This window comes from Grampus griseus, assembly GCF_964374135.1.
Source record: "Grampus griseus genome assembly, chromosome: 4".
In the NCBI taxonomy this organism is placed as follows: domain Eukaryota; kingdom Metazoa; phylum Chordata; class Mammalia; order Artiodactyla; family Delphinidae; genus Grampus; species Grampus griseus.
In genome coordinates this window covers 138,141,445-138,153,470 of record NC_138997.1, presented here as the reverse complement: position 1 = coordinate 138,153,470, position 12,026 = coordinate 138,141,445, and positions in this window count along the sequence as shown.

Sequence of the window (12,026 nt, the reverse complement as noted above, 5' to 3'; positions counted from 1 at the left end):
AGTATGTCTTGCCATCTTCTCTACACTCTGGTACCAGCTACAGGCTCTTTCTCAGCTTTCTGCAGTATCTCTCTAATGGGTCTCCTTTCTTTCACTCCTGCCCCATTTAGTATACACTCAACACAGTAGCCAGAGTGATCCTGCCATCAGTTACATCATGTCACCTCTCAACCCCAAAACCTGAAAGAGCTCCTCATTTCACTGAGAATAATTGATTTCCTTAAAAATCTCACATAACCCTGCCATTTACTCCTTGACGTATCTTCCACTTCTCTTCTCTTTCCTGATTCAACTCTGGACACATGGACACCCCCCCCCCACCCTTAAACTCTTAAAATGGCTATTACTCTGCTTGTAGTTTTCTGCCTTGGATATTCATATAACCAACTTCTTACCTGTCTTTGGTCAATTGTTACTCACTCAATGAGACTTACCCTGATGACACTACTTAAAATTAGCACATCAAAGATACCCCTAATCTCTCTTATGTTGAGTGATAATCACTTGCAGTGATAAACCCAAAACGCAGGTCCTAATCCCTGGAATCTCTGAATGTTATCTTATGTGACCAAAGGACCTTTTCAGATGTAATTAAACGAAAGAGATTGAGATGGGAATATTATCCTGTATTATTTATGTGAACCAGGCTCTAAATGCCATCCCACGTGCACTTAAAAGAGGGAGACAGAGGGATGTTTGAATACAGAAGAGGAGAAGGACGTGTGATGATGAAAGAAAGAGATAAGGGGTCACAAGTGGACTGCAGGTGACCTCCAGAAGCCAGAACAGACCAGGAAACAGATTTTCCCCCAGAATTCTGCTGACACTCTGACTTTAACCTAGTGAAAGTGATTTCAGATATCTGTCCTCCAAGACAGTAAGAGAATAAATCTGTGTTGTTTTAAGCCAACAAATTTGTGTTAAATTGTTACAGTAGCCATAGGAAACTAATACGCAACCTAAGATATAATTTACTTTTTTGTTGTTGTGTTTTTCGTTTTTTTTTTTTTCCTTTTCTCCACTAGAATGTTCCAAGAGGTCATTTTGTCCAGAGGTACAGCCCTATTTGTCAGAAAGTGATTGACACAAAGCAGCTACTCAATAAATGTTAAAGAAATTTGTTAAAATCCCAGTGATTAAAACTATGACATATCCCTAATTTTAACCTGTGTATAAAATGTCTAACCATGTATTTCTATACTGTCATGTTTGTTATTTAATTGCACTCATTCTTTCAGCACTGAACATATAGTTGTCCTCCTTAAGTCTAGTTACTTTGCACATCAAGCTACAGATTAAAAATTTTTGACACAACTAGATTTATAATTTCGTTTCAGTTATTTTAAATTTAAACGTGTTTCTTTCAATTGGTATCATCACTTTAATTTCTGTATTTCTCAATTATTTTAATAAAATAAGTTTCTATGATTATATTTTACCAGGAATCCAATGTAGCACACTAACAGAAGGCAGCTCTGGTTGAAACCAGGTAGGGGCACCTGAATCCATCTAGCTACTGCCTCATGCTATCCACCAGACTTTCAGCTGTGGTCTCAGGTATTTAAAAGGACTCTGAAACTCTGTGGAAGAACTTTTAAATTCCCTGCAACAAATATTAATGATCACTTGAATATTTTTCTATAAATATGATAGTGCTATTTAACACGAACACTTGACTGGAAAAAAATGACATCATGAATACTGCTTACTTTTTAGAATATCGTCATATAACGTTAATTACATGGAAAGTCAAATGTGCACAGCTAAGGGCAAACTATATTAATTTTGAAAACTATTTTCCCTGTGGAGCCCTTAATCAAGTGCCCACAGCTATTGGGCAGATGCAATACAATAGCAAGCCATGCCCCTGGAGTTTCAGTACAGGTCTTTAGACTAATTTTGTAATTTCGAGTACATTATTTTTCTGAAGTCTTTATTTCAAACTGTGGATGGAAAGAAATTAAGTTACTTGGATTTGAGGGTTCAAATGGTTTATAGGAATTCTTTGATGTCTTGCTCATTGACTTCATCTCCTCTGAAAATTACACAGAATTTATTTGTATTTTTATTCTCTCAGATTCTCTTCTACTGACTCTGAACCCAAACTTTCTTTCTTTGAACCTGCTGCTAAACATCACAACCTCAATCAGTTTACAGAATACCTCATTTCTCTCACTTCCTTGACATCATTGTCTATTTTGAAGAGAACATAGTACATGTAAAGAGGGAAAATCTTAACAGTGCTGCAACATAAACTATAGCACCATAAATTGCTGGTTTCCATTTTATAGTGGAAAGAACACATTTTGAGAATGTGCAGTCCTGTTTCTAACTCCAGCTGCACCTCTCATTAGCTATTTAGTCTCGAAAAAGTGTCTAAACTTCTCTAATCTCTAGTTTTAACATTTTCCCCACAAAACCATTAGCTTCCTGAGACCATGAGTTATACATTTTTAAAATTAGTGCCATGGCTCTTTCCCTCCAACACATACACAGACATCCTCTCACACACATGTGAGTATGTGTGAGATGGATGGATGGATGGATAGATAGTTTATTGGGGAGTTAATGGCAGAGAGCATGCTGAGGAAGTGAGGGAAGTGACATAACGTAGGAGATTCATTGTTGAGTTGGTCACTGCTGTGGATAATTGAGGCAAAGTCAAGCCAAGAGATTCTAAAAAGCCAGAATTGTTTACTCAAGGGAACAAAATGTGGACCATTTGTCCACTGGCTCCCAAGCCCCATTGGTCGAGGGTCACTCATGGAATAGGGTAACTTCCCCACATTTCCAGATCGCACAGGCATGAGTATGAGGCACCCACGGCTGCTGAGATGTAAGTGGTTGTCAGTTGCACCATCTCAAAGATGGTTGCCATAAAAAAATGGTTAGAGTGAATTTGGGCTCCATAGATGTTAGGTGGGGCACAATAAGTGTCTGTTATAACAGAGAATATCTAGAACCTGGTGCAGATTTGGGCACCTAGTAGCCCTAATACATTTTATTTATGATGAATGAATAAGGAGTGGGGACCAATAACACCTACAACATAGAGTTACTGTGAGGTTAATTGAGAATGTAAGTAGCAGTTCTAAAATATATGAGAAATAGGCATACAGGTTCACTGAGTTTAGATACTCAAGGGTGAAAATGAAGTAATTTTTTTTCTACTTTGTAACTGGATTATTAAACAATCTCAAACCCTATTCTACCTGATGACAGAAAAACCTAACCTACCATTATGCAATCAGTTGTGATGCAGGGTGGGTAGATCTGAGGCAACCCTCTCTCTTACCAGAGTCCATGGTTATGGAGATGGGGATGGAGAGGAGGACACTTTTTCAATTTGGTATCTACAGAGGTTCCCAGGCTTCAGCCTCCCTTGAGCCTCTCATTAGCTTCTTTCTCTTAACTAAAGCCTGAAATTTTATTGGGGAGATTGGAATATTTTTTTTCTCCGCCGCATCCTGGAACCCAAACGATGTGGAAAGACCATCTCCCATTCCCATCCAATGTCAGCATCCCAATCAGATACCCCTGCTACACTGCAGAGCCCTATTCTACTCCTGCAAAGTCCTGTTCTAATTCTCCAAAATACCAGAGTTGACTTCTCTTCCTCTTTCCCCTAAGCTCTCTTTACCCCTCCTTGGTGACAGTCTATTTACCTATTCTGGGTTTGAGAAGGAAAGGTTTGAAGGGCAGGTGGTCACTGCCTCCACAAGGATAATTTTTTCTAGGAAAAATTGTGACCTCAATTCCCAGGCTAAGAGATGAGATAGATACAACCGGAGAAATTCCGTAAAGCTCAAAGTAGGAAAACTCATCAGTTACTGCTTTAACACTGTTTCCCGCTGTACCTGATGATGTATCATCGCTGTATTTTCAATACTGAATAAAAAGCATGACATACCTAAGACTGAGTAAGACTACGCATCTAATGCACAACTGAAAGCCTTTCTTGTGGCATCTAACACCTGTTCACAAGTATTTTCAAGCAGTGGAATTTAAGGTAATGTAATTAGAACTAGTTTATAGTCTCATTAATTTCTATCAGTATACACACATGAGCAACTATCCTCAAAATATCTATTTCTTACCATGTAGGTAAAATTGTAAGTTAACAGAGGGTCTTTATAATATTTTTGGTAGTTTGCTGCAATTACCCTAATTTACAGATTAGTTGTTTATAATACAAGACGTGGGAGAGGAGAGTTAACTTATCTTCATTATAATAGATTTGCCCACCCTAACCCTTAATACTTTTCATTATTTTATTATGGAGCTAAAAATCCTAGAAAATCTTAGAGTAGAGCTTTAACAGTACTGTTTGTGGTAATGGTAGTAGAATAACTTTTATTCCCTTTGTGCTTTTCTGGATTTTCTAACATTATTTGTCTTTTTCACTTTTTGCATTCAACATTTGTTACTTTTTTTTTTTTTTTTTTTTTTTTTGTGGTACGCGGGCCTCTCACTGTTGTGGCCTCTCCCGTTGCGGAGCACAGGCTCCGGACGCGCAGGCTCAGCGGCCATGGCTCACGGGCCCACCCGCTCCGCGGCATGTGGGATCTTCCCGGACCGGGGCACGAACCCGTGTCCCCTGCATCGGCAGGCGGGCTCTCAACCACTGAGCCACCAGGGAAGCCCTGTTACTTTTGTTATTAGAGAAAAATGATTATTAAAAATTCTAGACTCACATTTCTCGTGAATTTATGTCTGGCCTTTTACCTCTCCTCACTTCTGGCTCCTTTCTATTCCTATTTCCCATTTGCCACACTTTTATGAGTCTTTGTACCATCCACCTGCCTGAAGTGCTATTCCCTGCAGTCTGCCGCCCACATTGCCCTCTCACGGCTTATGTTTTTAAAGACAATGTCTGTGCTCATAACATTAAATATGCTGATGAGTCCTGGTACCCAGTGGGTTGACAATCCCCTGCCAACATCAACTGGCAGGCACCAGACTCTCTCCATCCTCTCAAATGGCTCTGATTGCCTCCCCATGCCGACTGAAACTGTCATTTTCATGAAGTCCCCATCGTTGCAAATTAGCTATTGCTGGCACAAGTTCACAGGCTGTTTCCAAGCCTTCATTTATGATCTGTGCATCTATTCTCTCCATTCAGACCAACATAGCCCAGAAGCTCTTCCAAGTTTGAGCCCTTGCTTATCTAGGTAACCTAACTGAAAAAAACAAATCTAAGTAGGTTTGTAGCCATGTCTGCTATCTTGCAGTCATCTTCACAGGAAAGGGTAAGCATATCTCAGCTTACCCAAGCCTTCCTAAGTTGCACTCATTCATTTCACTGACTGGGTTTATATACAGAAAGGACATGCTTTTTCTGTATCTAGGTTTATCTCAACAGTAATACTGAATGACTGATGATGGTATTAATAAGACAAAGAGTGGGGCTGAGATCAGGAGGTCAACATTTCTTCTATCTCAACTATTATTTCAGTAATTGTTTGGAGACCTGGAAAAGAAAACTAAACTATTCTAATGGAAAAGAACTAAGTCTAAGAGCAGTGCCCCTCACTGCATTTTTTTTTAACTCCTTAGGAAATGTCTTATAACATTACTATTTGCTGAAGCAGTTAGCTAAGACAACACTTATTTACTATACTATGAAAATAATGAGATCAACATATAAGCTTCTCCTCCTTATATCCCCAGTCCCTCTCAGAGTTCCTGGAGGCACAGAGATGTTCAATAAACACTACGTTGATGTGAATTCTGGGAAGGCACAACTATTCAAGGAAGAAACTATATCAGAATTTATCATTCCAAATGATCAACTCAAAAATTCTCATGAGAAACCCAGATTTCACAGAACCTCTTTTAATGTTAAAAATGGAGTCGCGTGTATACTCACCTCTCTCTCCCTCTCCCCCGCCCTACCAGAGGGAGTTTTAAGATGACCTCGGTGTCGGGTGGGAAGTAAAAGCGTCACATTGAAAGTGATGGGATGGTTCAAAGCCTCCAAATCACAGGTACTGCTTCATCCTGGACCAATGGAGATTGCTACTAGCTAATACTACTAGCTAACTGTCACACTGCATGCTAGAATTAGCTTACTCCACCTCTCTCTAAATTACTTAATCTATGCTATTCAAATGAACCGTGAGAATGAGAATACCCATAAACAGCTGAATGTTTACTATTCATATTATGCAAGGAAAGAGAATATAGTCTCCATTAATAAAATACCTTAATAAAGGTAAAGTTTATTTTTAAAGTTAGCAATGCTATCTAAATAATGGAATAATAAATTTATAAGCAGGATAATTCTGTAATTCTGTTCACTCTGCCTCATATGTATTCAAACAAATGTTTTAAATAAATATCCTGTCCAACATGTGGTTATTTTGTGAGAGCCATGATTTTTCCCTAAAGTTCTTCAGTAAATTTCTTTTAATACAAAGTCTGCCTTGTGGCTTTGCATAATAATCAAGGCAAACAAAAATACTGTTCTTTAGACATACACCAAGTGATGAGTAACAGTCTCCTCTATTCCCAAGCTAGGAGAAAAATACTCACCTTTTCGCAGATGTAAACGAACATTGCCAACTTTCAATGAATCTCATTTGAAGGCTGGGTTATATATAAACCATCAGTATAACAGAGGAATTAACAGTACGCCCAGGGTAGATGAATGAGTTGCTGATGCAAGACTTTGTAAATGCTGTCCCTAAGTCCTGAGTATTACAATATATATTATATAAACATATACCTATACCAGCGTACAAATGAGCAAAAACACAGACACACACACATGTACACACACATGCCGTATGTGCCATTTGGCAGACTGCTGCTAATTTTCATATGGTGATACACGGACAAGAGGAAAAACAAACATCTGCTATAGTTTATTTCTTCTTGTGAGTAAAGTAGCTCATCTTGTGACAGTGAGTCTATACGTTGGTCTTACATGTCTGGCCCAATCTTAACTTAAGCTTTTTTTCTCCCTTAATGATTTGAGAAAATGGTAAAGGCCAATTGATACGGTGGATCATGGCACTCATGGCTCTTAAGAGGTGACGGTCTTGTTTATGGGGAAAGCAGAGAGCGTGTCTATCAGAAGGTGTGTGAACAAGACAACAGATTTCAATTCCCAGTTCTTGCTTTGGGATTCTGCTTCTCTTTATAGAAAAATCTGGAAGTAGAAAAAATATACCTACTTTCTCTAATATAAAATCTCAAGATAATCTTCTCTTTAACAGACAGCCTCTTACAGGAGACAAATAAGAACTAGCATCTTTGCTTGCTACAGTGGGCCTCTGCATATAACGGGCAATGACATAGGTGGGGGAGGGGAATCAGAAGACTAGCGGTCTGAACTGGCTACCAGGGGTAAACCTAGAGCTGTGAAGCGGCTCTCTCCAAGTAAAAGAGAAAAAAAACTTTCAAAGATCAGTAAAAAAAAAAAAAACAGTTGAAAGATCTCTCCTTGTAGAGATGATGAGAGAAAAGAAGCAATAATAATATTAGAAGTGAGTTCACTGGATGGAGTTCACTAATAGTGCAAAGATGCCCTAATGAAGGCGCATTACCCAGGTAAGATTAAGCTGAGCTAAACCATCGACTGCCTCATGACGAGTTGGGGACTGAGAGCCATTATAAGACACAGGTTAAAATAAAATTGAATTTCTTTTTCCTAAGCTAGCAAAATTGTACATTCTTCTTCCATATCTGTATGAATCACACGAAGCACAAAAATAATCTTGTGACCCAAAAGAACTAATCTTTTTTTTAAAGCTACTCCCATTTACAAAATGTACGGACTTACTGATTTTTCTTTATTTTAACATGGAGACTTTGTTTCCTTTTCTTAGTAGATTATGGTCGTTGTTGTCGACAAAGCTGCTGTGCCTATTCCGTCCTCTAGAAAGGGAGAGGTTTTGGTTGGATGTGTGTCCCTGGCTGCTGTGGGGCAGCATAGGGAAAATAGTCTGCTTATTCTTGGTAAAATGAAACGGAACTAAACGCCTGTTTCTGTTGGCAGAGGGAAGGGAGATCCGAACTCTAATGAAAAGAGTCAAAGAAAGGCAACGTGCTCAAGAGGGGACTTCGACTTGGCTCTTAAGAGGATGAAGGAGAAAGCTGACAATGAACGAGAGCCACTTTGGTCACCATCTGTTACTAGTTATTTCCCTTCTCTCAACTTGACATGTTTTTCTTTTCCTGTCTGTGCCAACAGAGAGATTCTGTTGTTTGAACTATCTACTAGCCCCTCTTTCATTTAGTATTATCACCTGATTTTCCTCAGGGTACCACTCTCCTCTACTCTCAGGCTATGTGGCTTAGATGGGACTGAACGCACAGCCAGTTCCAGGGGGTCAAACACATGACCTAGATTTGGTCAACTGCAGTCACAGGGATCAGTTTAGGAATGGATCAACCAGCCAAAAACGCAGAGGTTGGTTCCAAGGCTTTTCCTGGAACCAGTGGGTATCAGACCTTCTCTTTCTGCTGAGGTCCTTAAGCTGGTAGCATTTAGGTCTGGAGCTTTGAAAACTATATGGGGAGAGAATCCTTCAGAACAAAACCTATGAAGAGAGGAATCAGAACCAAGATATAACATATGTAAGAAAAACAAATTCCTGGTGATGCTGTTTGAGAATCTTAATCCAGCTATTCTGGAAATTAACCTTGACTATTTCAGTAATGTGAGCCATGTACCTTTCTGTTTTGTTTAAGACAGACTGAGTTGTATTTCTGTTACTTGTAACCCAAGAATTATGTTAATAAACCACAGAACTGATACAAATAATGTAAGATTAAAATTATAGAAATTTGTCCCTAGATAAACAAACAAACAAAAAACCCCAAATAAAACTATCAAAGGCACTGCAGGGTAACAAAAAACAAGGAGGTTCAGGAGGGAAATCAACCCTCAGATTAAGGGAAGGCATAAGGGAAATTTGTTAATTTTGCAGTTTTTAATCTGAGGGTTTCTAGCCTATGCCATATGGGATGGCTCAATCGCTGATAAAAAGCCTGCAATCTTTCTGCTTTCAGGCAATCACAACTGCTGGAAAATGAAGGGAAAATTCCAAGAGAGGTAGACTCATAGATAGGAGCCTTAAATGCTCCGTGTAAACTACACTCAAATCCCTGGCTCATTCCAGACTTCAGGCAGCCCAGGGCAAGAATCAAAGAACTGAGGTGAGATTTGATCTGCAAACACCCAAGAGAGAGCTTGCAATTTGGTTCCAAACAAATTAACTGATGGCTAAAAGAACAACACAAAGCAACACTCTTCAGGGGAATATAATAGAATCCACAATTTTTACAACCTAATATTCACAATGTCTAGGAGACAATACAAAATTTGACCTTCAATGGAAATCAATGTCAAGATATAAGATTTTTGAATTCACAAAGACTTTAAAGCATGTATTATAACGATGCTTATGATGTAAAGAAAAATATGCTTATGATTAATAGAAAAATTAGAAGAAGAATATAAATGGTAAAAAAGAACTCAAACAACTTACTATGAGGGAGAAAGAGTAGAATTCCATAAAATAAATAAAGGATGAGTAAACTGAGTGGAAAAATCAGCATCTCATATAGACTGGGATACATTTCTTCTTGTCCCAGCAACATTTAGTTATGATAAGCTTATTCCAGCAATTAGTTTATACTTGTTATATTCTTCATTTAAAACATAGTGAGTCCAGTAGTCATTGAATACATTAGTCTGTAAATGCACTCTAACTTCTTTATTACCTAGGATAAACTTTACAAAAAAATAAAAGAGTAAAATTCACTTAAGTCAGAATTGTCATTTTAGCTTTTGTCATTCCTACAGTTTAAGTTGATTTAAATCCATTTTGGCACAGAGAGGATAAATAAGTAAATATCTTAAAGTAACAGTAGAAAAACTAATTTTAAAACGTCTCAAAAGACGAAAAGATATAAGTGATAATGTAATATCTCTCTCATGAAAGCACTTTTGCAACATTACAGAAAAAGTGAATTTTACCAGTTCCAAGGGAAAGGCAAAGGATCATGGTTGTAAAACACATAGGCATTAGAATCAAAAAGATATAGATTTAAGTCCCAGATATACTATTTATTAGCTACGTGAACCTGGGCATATTCCTTAGCTTTTCTGAACTCCAGGTAGCTCATTCTCAGAATAAGAATGTTGGCAATTACCCTAACCAGTTTCTTTTTTCTCAGGGAACCTATAGCTACATTAACTGATAATAGTGGCTGTGTATCTTAACATCTCTCATGATACAGTTTAGACAATTATTTGGGAATACCCTATTGGCCAGTGATAAAAAAATTATATGATTCTTTTAAAAAAGGTCAATTTGAAAATAAAGTAAGGCAAACACGTTTTCTTCATCACACTATACATAGCAAGCCACTTCCCTTGTAATGGTGTCAATAGTTGTTTCATTCTTTGTGATGAAAAGTATACTATATTGTTCTACTGGTAAGAAGTATGACAATACTGAATCCAGTTTTAACACGGCGATTTTCACATGTATATACTTTTTGTCTAGGTTTCATAATTATTAAAAGGACACAGCTCAGTTTGAATAGTTCCTCGTAAGATCAACCAGACTGACACACTTCCTTTTGAATATCTGCCTTTAAAAAAATCTGCTGAATAAAAACAACTTATAAGTATCCTAGTTCCCTCTTCTCCTACAATGTGTTCTTGGCTAATTCCCCACATCCCCCTGATGTGCCACTTTGGAATGATTTACAATCCTCTTCTTCCCTCTTTGTCAATAACTTCAGTATGTTGCTACTCCTTCATCTGGTATGGGAAGCAGAGAGCAGCTCTGTTCATGAACATTCGTGAGAGGAAAAGCCAAAATACTCATCCCTCCCCCACACCCATACATTTTTTAAAAAAGAAAGAATTATAGTCTAATGAAAAAATACAGCTGTTTGAGACTTTCAAAATTCTAGCCATAGTGTTGAAATGACATTCCTTCAATTACATATGAATCATCATTTTTGTAGAGGGAAACAGACGCACAAAAGAGTATACAGCACTTTCTCTGTGAAATGGCTTAATAGCTCAGGAATTCCCACAGCCTGTCAGCTCCTGCATTAGAACTCTTCAATAAAACACAATGGCTCATTTATCTCTGCCTTCAGATTGGATGATTATCAACAGGACCCCTGAGGTCTTCTGAGGTATCCCTGTGAAAACTGGAATTGTAGTTGGCAATGAAATTGTCGTAATCATTAAAAGGGAAGTGAAGGGCTTCCCTGGTGGCGCAGTGGTTGACAGTCCACCTGCCAATGCAGGGGACACGGGTTCGTGCCCCGGTCCGGGAAGATCCCACATGCCGCAGAGTGGCTGGGCCCGTGAGCCATGGCCGCTGAGCCTGCGGGTCCGGAACCTGTGCTCCGCAACGGGAGAGGCCACAACAGTGAGAGGCCGGCGTACGGCAAAAAAAAAAAAAAAAAAAAAAGGAAGTGAAGGTTGGAAACTGACCCCAAGGAATGACTATTTCAATAGATCCCTGACTCTATAAATTTATGCTCATAGGCTGGCTGAACGCTAGACAGAGTGGAAGTAAATTTTTATTTCATCATGACAAGGCATTATGTACAAAGAGCACAAAAGCATGCAGCAGCAATTCGTAGATTATTTTTGTGTCCATGGGACACTACCTGTCTATTTGGTACAAAACCAAACAGTTGAAAATATCTGAATCATATACATATATATGTGTGCACGCACACGCATACAGCATTAACGATAGCCACAATTGGATTGTGTGTTACCATTTTTTATGAGTTTTAATTATTCAAGTGTGTTATCTGCTTAATGACAGAGCCCAAAATTATTAAAATAGAAATAAGGGAATTAGTTCACATGAGACCAAAAATATAAGCATAAGTATAATGATAAAATAAGTATAACCATAATTATAAAAGTATAAATGTATATCATAATTATAATTATAAAAGTAAAATATTACATAATTATAATAAACTTAGAATTAATAGTTCTACTTTCCTGATTTTGAAAGTGATTCAGGCTTATT